Source organism: Lampris incognitus, chromosome 17 (assembly GCF_029633865.1).
Source record: "Lampris incognitus isolate fLamInc1 chromosome 17, fLamInc1.hap2, whole genome shotgun sequence".
Taxonomy (NCBI): Eukaryota; Metazoa; Chordata; class Actinopteri; order Lampriformes; family Lampridae; genus Lampris; species Lampris incognitus.
In genome coordinates, this window is record NC_079227.1 from 26958535 (window position 1) to 26970988 (window position 12454).

Genomic DNA, 12454 nt, shown 5'->3' on the forward strand with positions numbered 1-12454 from the left:
AATCACAACATCGCCCAAAAGGATGGATGTTAATTAAATAACCTGTCCATCAATGCTTTTTGGACTTCATGGAGATTGTGAGTACTCTCACACTGTGTTTCATCATACTGTTACTTTTTTTTTGTAATGACGGATATTATAAATATAATAAAAAGTGGTGTTTAAATGTGACTGCTCAAATCTCCAGGGAAAACAAGGGGGAACTTGAGTGCAAGCTCAAAGCCCATCAAGTGGGACCATGCTCTTAGCATTGAAACTAATGCCATCTACAATGTGGTGTCACTGAAGCAAAGCCTATTTGTCATAAGCTGACAAATCCCTAAAATTACTGTTAACCATTTAATCCAAACATTTAGACATTTATGCATATATTGTAATTATATTGGTGTTGACGCATGGCAGTTCTCTATACATATGCTATGCAGATGCTGCCCCTAGTAGTCATTTGACAAACATGAAATATTTATATTGCTGAACTTCAGCAGTTTGGACAGCAACACTCAGAACAAGGAAAAAGACAAGAATATAAAGAATGATGCGTGGAGTCACAAACAAGGAAGTGGTTTTCAGCACAAAGGACATAACAGATTGTTTGGTAATAGACTATACAGCTAGAAAGCACTGATCATCAAGTATCAGTGCAATAGAGCAGGACAGCCATGTCCTCACTTTGTAGGACAAAGTTTTACCACAGGATGTCGAATGGCTAACGCACCAAAATCCCCATTTTCTCATTTGAATTTTTTTTTTTAAATCTCCCCAAATAAGATACATGTTTCACACAGGGTTAAGTCACCTACCGATTTTGTTCTATGAGTCAAAAGCCATCTTATGGTCACACGCTTGCAAATTTTGAAGCAGTAATTTACTCACAGGAGCTATGTTACTAATGAAATCACTGGCTGGCTGGGCCGCTCAGTTAGCATTTTGTTTGAAATAGCTTCCTTGTGAGTAAGTTACCGCTTCAAAATTAATGCAGCCATCGAAAAGGTAGCATTTAACTCAAGAGAAAAATTGTGTTTTTGCCAATGTCAATCACAGACCTTATTTGAGAGAACTTATTTTTCAAATGATGAAATGGAATGGGTTTGGGACAGTGAACCATCCGCCAACTTGTGACTGCAGTGTGCCATAACAAAATGACGCCGGACTGGACCTCTCAATAAGGCTCCAGAGAGAGAGAAAGAAAAAAACTCCACTTTTCCTTCAACAGAAGTGTGTTCCAGCCGCTCTGATGGCTGAGCGGAATAAACCGCCGTTCTTGCAACCTGCTCGTCATGTGGCTGGGAGGTTCGTATCCCAGACTTGCCGTAACCTGTCACGGCCAGAGTGTCCACAGGGTAAGGCATTCATTAGACCACCCTTACCCGAGGGATAGTGGGTGTAGATCGTTGTAGTGTTCAGAGACTCTTCCTTCTCCAGCGACCCCTCGGGCCCACCCGGGTGCCTGCAGCCAAGCAACCGAAAGCGTTCTCCCTACGTCTCCTTCGCGGCCTGAGGGTAATGCAATCCATGCGAGGCTTCAGCGTGTAAAATGGCGAGAGCAAGCCGACACGAGTTTGAAGGAAGCTGGTGTTACGACTGTCTCCTTCCCTCGGAACCGTGAGCCAGGGGAGTTATTCGACAAGAGTTTCGGCCATATGCCATTGGGTTAACCGGTTGGGATAAGGGGAAAAACTAGAAATACATTTATAAAAAAAAAAGAAGATGTGTTCCACACACTTATGTTACTGAGACCATGCAAATTCTGTGACAACAGATAACATGGACCTTTCACTGGCCATGGAAATTCTGACACATCATGTGACCATAACACTGTACGCCGTTCCCCTACAACCATGCAAATCTTTGGTTGCCTCTCCAGGTCTTTTGCTGCCAGTTCCCCCAGGGGAAGTCTGAATGCATGTAGGTCTTAAGGCAGTTAAACATATATATTTATAGAAATTTACTGTGTGATAGGCCACAGTTTAAGTTTAGCTAGTTCCCTAACTTCAGCCTACTATTCTGCTCTATGAGTGCTCTGCTTACTGTGCATTCTCTCTTCTTACGGCAGAAGGTACAAGCAAGCCAGAGGTGGAAAACCATACTGTACGTAACATACCAAACATGAGTAAGGAAAACTTGATCTTGTTCAGATTTTTTTAGCTGTTAAGTTGTGTTCCCCTACACTGTATTACATTCTGCCCCCCGGAATGATGGCTACACGCCTGGGCAGTGGCGGGCCTGTCCTATTTGGTGCCCTGGGCAAATAAACTCTGCACCCCCACCCCCTCTCCACACACACACACACACACACACATACATACACACACATACACACACACACACTTGCTTTGCTTTAGGTTGTCCGTCGTGTCCGATGATGACAATCCTGCCTCTGTCACTTGTGAGTCTTCTTATGGCTGTAAAGCCCAATCCGCGATCCACAATGTCTGCCACAGACAGAACAGGTGAAATCACTGACTGGGGGTGTAGGTGTGGTACTGGCTTCATGTCTCTTCAGACGTCTTCTGGTCCGTCGATCACCGCGGTCCTTCTCGAGGTTTTGCACCCCTTGTTGACAGAGCTGCCGCCAGATGGAGCGTTGGGCGGCAGTGTCTTCCAGCTGGCTCGGGTTCAGGCCGCACTTCTTTATGATGGTCTTCAGCTGGTCTTTGTACCGTTTTTTCTGGCCCCCTGCCAAGCGGCGGCCAAGATGTAGCTGGCCATACAGCACTTTACGCGGTAAGCGCTCCTTTGGCATCCTGATGACGTGACCGAGCCATCGAAGTTGGTGCTGGGTGACGGTAGCCTCCATGCTGATGCAGTTGGTCTTGCGGAGTATTTCAGTATGGGGCACTCGGTCACGCCAGGTTATCCTCAGGATGCATTGTAGGCATCTGATGTGGAAGGCCTCAAGCATCCTGAGGTGGTGGCTGTACAGGGTCCACGCCTCACAGCTGTAGAGGAGAGTCGTGATGACAACTGCCAAGTAGACAGATATTTTGGTGTGGAGGTTGAGGTCTTTGTTTTGAAAGACCCTTCTCCTAAGTCTGCCAAAAGAGGATGACGCTTGTTTAATCCGGTTTTGCATCTCCCTGTCGATGCTGCAGTCGTCAGAGAGAAAGCTGCCCAGGTATTTGAAGGATTCCACTGTTGCAAGTGGTTTGTCGGAGATGTTGAAGGTTGGTGAATGAGATGGAGGAGTAGATGCCCACTGGCATACTACTTCGGTCTTTGTCACATTTATAGAGAGCCCCAGCCTACCATACGCCCTTGTAGCAGCTGCAAGGGTAGCTTGTAGTGCCTCGGGTGTGTGGGCCACAACTGCACAGTCATCTGCGTACTGTAACTCAATGATGTGCTCCGATGTCATTTTTGTGACCGCTTGGAGCCTACGGATGTTAAATAGGTTTCCATCTAGTCTGAAGTCCACAGTAACCCCACTGTCCTTCCTGATTTCCTTGTGGAGCAGCAATGTCACACACAGGAGGAAGATGTTAAAAAGAACTGGAGCAAGGATGCACCCCTGACGTACCCCGGTGCACACCCTGAAGGGCTCAGATTCCTGGCCTCCAATGGTCACACGTGCCATCATCCCCACGTGAAATCTTTGAAGGATGTTGACAAACTTTCGTGGACAGCCAAACTTCAGGAGGATGATCCATATTCCGGTTGCTGGTCTCACCGAGGCAGAGGTGGATACCTGCGCAAAGAGATTATTTACAGTGCCGCTGGGGGTGCGCATGTCCCAGCAGCACTTCTTCACTGTGAGAGGGTGGGATCTGGTGGCAAGGGGGGCCCAAGACGACCAGCACTCTTCCACAGCTGCAGGAGGCTGCCGGAGCTCCAGTCTGTCAGAGGACCGCCTATCGTGCGCCGCCATGGACGTTGCTTTTCTCTCAGGGTGTGCTCCCCTAGCCTTTGTCGTCCTACACTTACCCACAAGGCAGTGGGACAGTGGTTGGTCAATGCCAGGGCGTATCCACTTCACATGGGCCTGCGCATTAGACCTCTGGGGACCACTGTAGCTCCGAGATCCCCTACAGTTTAGCCAGGGACCGCAAGGTACCCAGTTACCGTGTGTGGCCACGAGGAGGCACTGCAGGAGTCTTGGCGGTAGAGAGGCTATGTACCGGCAGGGGAGACTTACGCACTCGGCTCCTCTTTTCACCCCCACAAAGAGGGCTAGCCGGCGGCAGTAGCTGAGAGCAGAGAGTAGCAAGCAGAAGCAGCATGCAGCATGCACTAACTACAAGCACTACTACCCCAGTATTACTGCACTGACGCATCACACACGCCCTGTGCATCACGCACACACACACACACACACACACGTTATTATTATCATAAACATCACTTGTTTTTGAATGTAAGAAGTAACTCCTTTTATTGTTCCAGCACTTTATGATTCAAACAATTTGTTTAACATAAAGAACATGAAAATACAATTACAGATAAGGGAAATTAATAATTAAGCCAATAAATAGAAATAAAACAAAGTAAGTTATATATATTAACACGGATATCCAGTGAAAAAGTTTTTTGAAAGTGCAAGTTGTTTTAGGAATAAAAATGTGATACACATTGGGACCAATTTATTAGAGATTTCGTCATGTGGATCTGAGGTGACCTGGAGCAGACAGAATTATATACTTCCATGTAATTAACTCTATACTTTTATGTTGTCCATATTTGAGGTAATCTGCACAGTAGGCGAAGTAATTTGGGCAGTATACTTCTTCAGTTACAGGAGTGAAGAATCCTTTCAACATGTTGGTACGCAAGACGCAGCAGCTTTTGCGACTGCTATTTTCCATTTGTTTTTGCCTTAGTTCTGAGTTATTCACCGGAGTAGGATGTGCATACATCATCTATAGCCGACAAGAACTTCTAGACATCAGATTGTATTGCAAAGCCCTCACAATTAGAACATGATTTCCCCACTGACGTTGTCTGCTCACCAATCTCGCAGTGGTGGCGCAGCCCCCGTCAGGGGTGTAAACATAAGAGGGGGAAACAGGCCCGGCTACATGCTAAACTAAGCAGCACTCCCTTCAAAATTTCACTCCCAATCACCTTCCTAGCCAATGATGATCACTGGCAAGCAAAATGGAATAACATAAAACTCAGGCTATAGGGCGTCCGGTTGGCATGACGGTCTATTACGTTGCCTACCAACACAGGGGTCACTGGTTTGAATCCCCATGTTACCTCCAGCTTGGTCGGGCATCCCTACAGACACAATTGGCTATGTCTACAGGTGGGAAGCCGGATGTGGGTATGTGTCCTAGTCGCTGCACTAGTGCCTCCTTTGGTCGGTCCATCATGACCCTCAGCACAGGCATCTCTCAAGGCTGTGTTTTGAACCCCCTCCTCTTTTTCCTTTTCACCCTTGACTGCCTGTCTATCCATCCAATACCATTATTAAATTTGCAGATGACACAACAGTTGTGGGCCGAATCACCAACAATGATGAGGTGGCCTACAGGGATGAGGTGGAGCATCTGACACCATGGTGCTCCTCTAACAACCTTGTCCTCAATGTCCAGAAGACCAAAGAACTGATCACGGACTTCAGGAAGACCAAAAGTTGCAGACTCTCCCCCATTTACATCAATGGGGCCAAGGTGGAGCATGTCTCCAGTTTTAATTCCTGGGAGTCCCCATCTCTGAGGATCTCACCTGGACAATTAACAACCGCTCCCTGGTCAAAAAGGCTCAATAACTTCTCTACTTCCTGAGAAGGCTGAGGAGGGCCCACCTGTCACGCAAGATCCCTGTGAACCTTTATCGCAGCACTACTGAGAGCATCCTCACAAAATGCATCTCAGTGTGGTATTGCAACTGTACAATATCAGACTGGAAAGCCCTGCAGTGGGTGGTCAAGACTACCCAGCACATCACCGCTACCCAGCTCCCGGCCATAGAGGACATCTACAACAAACACTGTCTGTGCAGAGATCTGTGAATCAGCAGAGACCCTACCCAACCCAACCATGGACCATCCTCCCTGCCTTCTGGGAGGTGCTACAGGAGTCTCTGAGCCTGAACCACAAGGCTCAAAAAGAGTTTCTTCCCACAGGCTGTCACCCAGCTGAACCTGGCCACCGCTCATCGCACTTTTTGTGACTCTTTTGCAATACTGCCTTTTGATATACATCAGACTGTTTACATTGCTCCTCTAAGCAGGACATTGCACATCCCTCCACCTTAAATATATACAACCCCATTTCATCATAGTTCATACGATCATTTTCAATCCTTATGTTATGCCTCATTCTTATTTTGTCTTATTTTTGTTTTATGCCTCACTCTTATTTATGCCTTGTTCTTATTTTTGTCTTATTTTATGTCTTATTCTTGTTTAATACCTTATTCTTGTTGTTGTTTTTGTTTTTTTTCCCCCGCTTTTCCTCCCCATTTGTATCCGTCCAATTACCCCACTCTACCCGATAAGGCTACCACAGACTACCACATGTCTCCTCTGATACATGTGGAGTCACCAGCCGCTTCTTTTCACCTGACAGTGAGGAGTTTCGCCAGAGGGACATAACACATGGGAGGATCACGCTAGCCCCCCAGTTCAACCCCCCCCCAAACAGGTGCTCTGACCGACCAGAGGAGGCGCTAGTGCAGCTACCAGGACAAATACCCACATTCAGCTTCCCACCCACAGACATGGCCAGTTGTGTCTGTAGGGACACCCGACCAAGCCGGAGATAACATGGGGATTTGAACCAGCGATCCCCGTGTTGGTAGGCAATGGAATAGACCGCCACGCTACCTGGACACTACGTTATTCTTGTTTTATGCCATCTTTTTTATATTGCGATGTTCCAAAGTGTGCCCCCCCCTTTTTTTTTTGGCTGTGTTTCTGGTGATGTCAAGTCTGGTCCATGTTTCATTACGCGTATGCTCTGGCTATGTCTACTGACAAGAAAGTTGAAATAAATTAAATTCAACTGAGTTGTAGATGTTTTAGCTGAAAAGTTTGCTCCAAGATATTTGACGATGTAACACTCGACAGTAAACACAAACAACATGCCATGTAAATATGTTTCTCAGACCACAATTAAAGATCATTGGTCATCTCATCCCATTGTAATTACTTACAAATATCAAGAACTAGACCATACCACATAGCATTACATGTCTGTAATCAGTGGTGGACAAAGGCTGTTTGAGGGGCAGGGGTGTAAAAAACAAAAAGGGCACCAGCTGTATGCAGTGGGGCACCAGCGTGCAGAGGTGCATGTGGAAGCCAACTAATTTTCCAGCATATAGGGCAGCCTATATGGCACTGTATTGCTTTTCTTTTCCACTGGAAGGGCATCCATTAATGTACTGGATATTTTTTTCTCCACTGGAAGGGCACCATAGAGAGCACTTTACCACGTTTTGTCCACTGGAAGGGCACCCTAGAGGTCACTTCTTCCCATTTTCTCCACTGAAAGGGCACCCTAGAGGGCACTTTACCATGTTTTGTCCACTGGAAGGGCACCCTAGAGGGCATTTTATCATGTTTTGTCGACTGGAAGCAGACCCTAAAGGGCACTTAATTTGATCGGGCATCCCTACAGACACAATTGGCCGTGTCTGCGAGAGGGAAGGCGGATGTGGGTGTGAGACCGTTTCATATGCTGACAGTCAAGCTGCTGTTGGAGTGCATCTGGCCAGGTGACTGGATGACTTCCATAGATCTGACCAATGTGTATTTCCACATCCCCATTCTGCCATGTCACAGGAAGTTCCTGAGTTTTGTGGTGGGATGACAGATCTATCGATACACCCGTCTCCCATTCAGTTACACCCTGGCTCCCCACACGTTCTCCAAATGTGTGGAAATGGTGCTGGAGCCGCTCAGGCTGAAAGGGGTGAGAATTTTAACTTATATCAATGGCTGGCTGATACTTGCCTCGTCATGCCAGTAAACAGACGCCCATACAACCCTGGTCATTCATCACATTATGCAGTTGGGCTTCACTATCAACCCCACAAAGACTACCCTTCAGCTGAGCCGGCGGAGGCTCTACCTTGGTCTGTTTTTGGACTCCCACGCTATGATGGTGCACCTGTCAAAGGAGCGTGTCGTAGCACTGTTGCGGCTGACCTTTGGCCAGGCAAGCATGGGGGGCACGTGGTCTGCTGCTCCACATCACATCAACCCTCTGGAGCTCACAGCAGTTCAGAAAGTGCTTCACCACTTTACTCCTCAACTGAGAGGAAAGCACATTATGGTGAGGTCAGACTCACCACAGTGGTGGCGTACTCGAACAGACAAGGGGGCATCAGATCCCCTGCCCTGTACAGGATGACAGTCTCCATCATGATGTGGGCAGATCGCCATCTCCGCTCATCGAAAGCCTGCCATGTTCCGGGGTCTCTCGGACATAGCCGACCAGATCTGGCATCAGTTCGGGCGACCGGTGGCCGACCTGTTTGCAAGCAGATAGAATGCCAAGTGCCCCCTGTGGTTTTCTCTGAGAGTGATCGACACCCACCCGTTGGGGGGGAGACGTGTTAGCTCACCAAGTGTGGCCTCCAAGACTGCTGTACACTTTTCTGCCCCTGCAGCTGATGATGCAGTTGCTACACAGGATTTGGACACAATATCTGTTGGGGATAGTTGTGGCGCCAGATAACCTAGGTGCAAGGTGGTTTCCGGATCTGGTTCCGCTGATGGTGGCAGGTCTGTGGCCAGTCCTAGACCTGCTAATGGCCCTGAAACAGGCTGAGGGTGCAATCCTCTCGCGTCCAGTTCTGAGACAGCACCTTATGGTTCAGAAGTTGTGAGGATGAGGTTGAGCGACATGGGCCTCCCTGAGGCAGTGGTCACAACTGTTCAGAATGTGCGTGTCGCTTCCACGTCCAGGGCTTATTCTACACCCTGGTGGGTCTTTGCAATCTTGTGTGAGGCCAGGGACCTCAATCCTAATTCCTGCCCTTTGCAGGATGTTCTGCAGTTCTTACAGGACCTGTTTGATGGTGACCACACTGCTTCCACCTTGGGGGTGTTTGCAGCAGCGATGACAGCAAGCCATGAAGGGTTTGGTTGCTTCACAATCAGTAACCACCCCTTGGTCAAGCACTTCCTGACGGGGGTTTGTAGGCTGAGGCCCCCTACTCGACGCCTTGTTCCTCAATGGGATCTGCAGACGCTTCTGGATGGGTTGGCTGGCTCACCGTTTGAGCCACTTGGCCAGGTGGGCTTGGAGTTGTTATCTATCAAGGCAGCTATTCTCTTGGCTCTTACTGCAGCCAAGAGGGTGGGAGATCTGTGTGCCTTGTCGGTACATCCCTCCTGCATGTCTGTCAGTGACGACAAGGAGCCAGTGGAATTGCGCCCCACCCCGTCCATCCATCCGAAGGTCATCACCTCCTCATTCAGGTCGAGAGTTATCCATCTGAGAGTGTTCTTTCCTCCTCCTCACGCCAACTTTGGAGCCTTGGAAATACTGGCTGGTGCTTTAATTCAGTGTCACTTTGACTACGCCTGTTGCACTTGGTATGATGGTATTCCAAAGATAATCAAAAGTCAACTTTAGGTGTCACAGAACAAACTTGTCAGAATTGTTTTGAGGCTACCAGTGGACACTCACTTGGTTTCCTCTCATTTTGAGAAAATAAATTGTCTTAGGGTACAGGACAGGGTGGACCAGATTAGATTGGGTACAGTACTGATGATTGTTCAGGGGGATGTGCCCAAATATCTTACTATATTGCCGGAGCATGGCCGACCATGTATCTATCCTATAGATGTAAAACACTTGCTGGCAAGGCAACATTTTTATACTCAGCAGCTGTTTGGAAGAAAGAAGAAGAAGAAGCCGCTTTATTTTGTCAGTGTATTATTACAACGAATTGTATTGTTACAACGAATTTGTTCTCTGCATTTAACCCATCCTATTGCTTAAGAGTGGTGGGCAGCTACAGCACCCGGGGGCCAACTCCAGTTCTTCTTTCCACTGTCTTGGTCAGGGGCACAGGGCAGGTGTATTAACCCTAACATGCATGTCTTTTTGATGGTGGGAGGAAACCAGAGCACCCGGAGGAAACCCACGCAGACACGGGTAGAACATGCAAACTCCACACAGAAAGGACCCGGGACAGCCTGTGGTTCGAACCCATGACCTTCTTCCTGTGAGGCAACAGTGCTAACCACTGGGCCACCGTGCTTTGGAATAAGCTTTCCAAAGCCATGACGGAAATTGACGGTGTGGGCAGGTTCAAAACTGCTATAAAAATGTGGTGTAGAAACAGAATAGATTAAAGTATTATCTCATATACTGTTAAGATGTGTGTGGCAGGAACCACCCATTTTGAGTATTTATTGCCTGATGTAATTTTCCCTTGTGTTGTATTAAGTGTCTCTGTTTTGTAGGGTGTAGTGTTTTTGAATGTATGAGCTGTCAAGTTTGTCATTTGCTGACGACTATCCTTGTATCCCTCTTCCATCAAGGTCCACAATAGAAATAAGCATACTAGCTTTCTTGTGTTATCCTTGACAGTTTCTGAAAATTGTACATGGAGGATTGTATCCTGTATTTATTGTTTTATTGTCTAATAAACTCAATCAATCAGTCAACCAATAAACCAACCAATAAATCAATCTATCAGTCAATCAATTGACAAGGAGATGGAGCCCCTCCAAACCCTGTAACCCTGTGACTGGTGAGGGCACTATGTTGTTATGTGGAGAGCACAGCGATAATCAGGAAACCAGCTATTTGTGTGCCACGGCGGTCAGGCTCAGGGGGCTCCTCTGTTGGCACAACGGCTCACACACTGGATTTGTGATGCAGGCCACAAGAGTTATGATGCTATTGGCCACCCAGCCGCTGTGGGGCTCAGGGCCCATTCTGTGAGGGGCACTGAATCCTCTAGGGCACTTTTCTGGGGAGTGTCAGTGAAAGACAACTGCTTGGTGGCTTTCTGGTCTTCCACTTTGACCTTCGTGCAGTCATATCTTGGGGATATGACTGCTGGCTTGGTACCCCATCTGGTGCTCGGTGCAAGGTCAAGGGAGGTCCCATCTTCAATCGACTGACAAGTCAGCTGTGTCATGCGTGTGTGGGTTGTTGCAGTACAGTACGAGACCCTGAGGTGGGCCAATACTTGACCGTTGGACTGCTGTTGTGGTGCAGTATAGTACAAGACCCTCAGAGGGGGCAGTACTCAACTGCTGGACTGCTGCTGTGTGAGGTATTATGTTGGCTGGTGTCTGACTAGTGTCAGTTGGGCCTAGCTGTGAGTAAATTCATCCCTACTGGCCTTTGCGTTAGGTGTGACCCAATAACAAAGGCCGTCAGAGGGCGGAGCACGTACGACATAGAAATAGTAGCTACCCTGGATGTAACTCCAGATCTATGAGTACATGTGTAGCCCTCTAAGCTCTAGCCCAGCTGGCCCCATTCTTAGGTGCTGAGTTCACAGGGAGACAAGCTGCAGAGACACTGGGGTTTTATAGGTGGTGGGGGCACTGTGTGGCTCCTACCACTTGATTGGGTGGTGAGAGAAAAGATCAGTCTCAGGTGTCGAGGCAGAGCCTCGAAGGGCTAAACCAATAGCAAAGCCCATCAGATGGCTATGCATATGCAGATACTCGTAGAACTGGAGTTACATACACTGTAAACCCTAATGCTCAAAGTAATTTAATAGATTAAGTAGGGTATACTCAATGTTTTCACAGAGTTCTACAAACTTAAAAATTTCAAGTTTGTGTGACATGTTCTTCCATTTTCTTCCTTTTTAAGTAACTTAAACTCATAATTTTTAATTGACTTGATTTTTTTTTGCATTAATTAAGCAACACTTAAACGTATTACTTACGCCAAACTTAAAATGACTAGGCCTAACTAATCACGTGGCATGACAACAGCGCAGCAGCGCCTATAGCCAATCGGAGAGTAGACGGTGAGGACTGGCCAATCAGAAGCAGGTATAGCGTTTCCCGCGCCTGCTCGAACAAAGCACCTGCTTCCATTCTGCAATCACCACAAAGCATGTTCGTGAGTCTTTAGTGTTCACCAGAAAGAGCAACATCTGGTAAGTCTACAACGTTCTTCTGAAAAGTGTAATTTAGCAGCATTAGCTAACTTAGCTGACCGTCTGCCAAGTTTGCGCTAGCTTGGTACCGTCGATTATTGCTAGCAGACAAGACAGCTAGCTATACCTCGGAGGTACCGTAACCTCGTTCGTTAACACTGCAGGTAGTAACGTTAGCTACATCTAGCTATTTAACTGAAAAATAAGCGTCTTCTGAGGGTCTAACTAACGTTAGCTGTAACGTTAGTGCTAATGTTGGGTAGCTATTATTAGCTGCATTGCGCTAGCCGACAAGTTGTGCTCGTTCTAGTCTATCGTTAGCTGCTAGCTAACTAACTTTATGACAAGAAGAGGGATCAAACGTTAACGTCGGGTAACTAGCCAGCTAGCTGACTTGGTACACATTGTTTGCTTGCAGACTAACTTA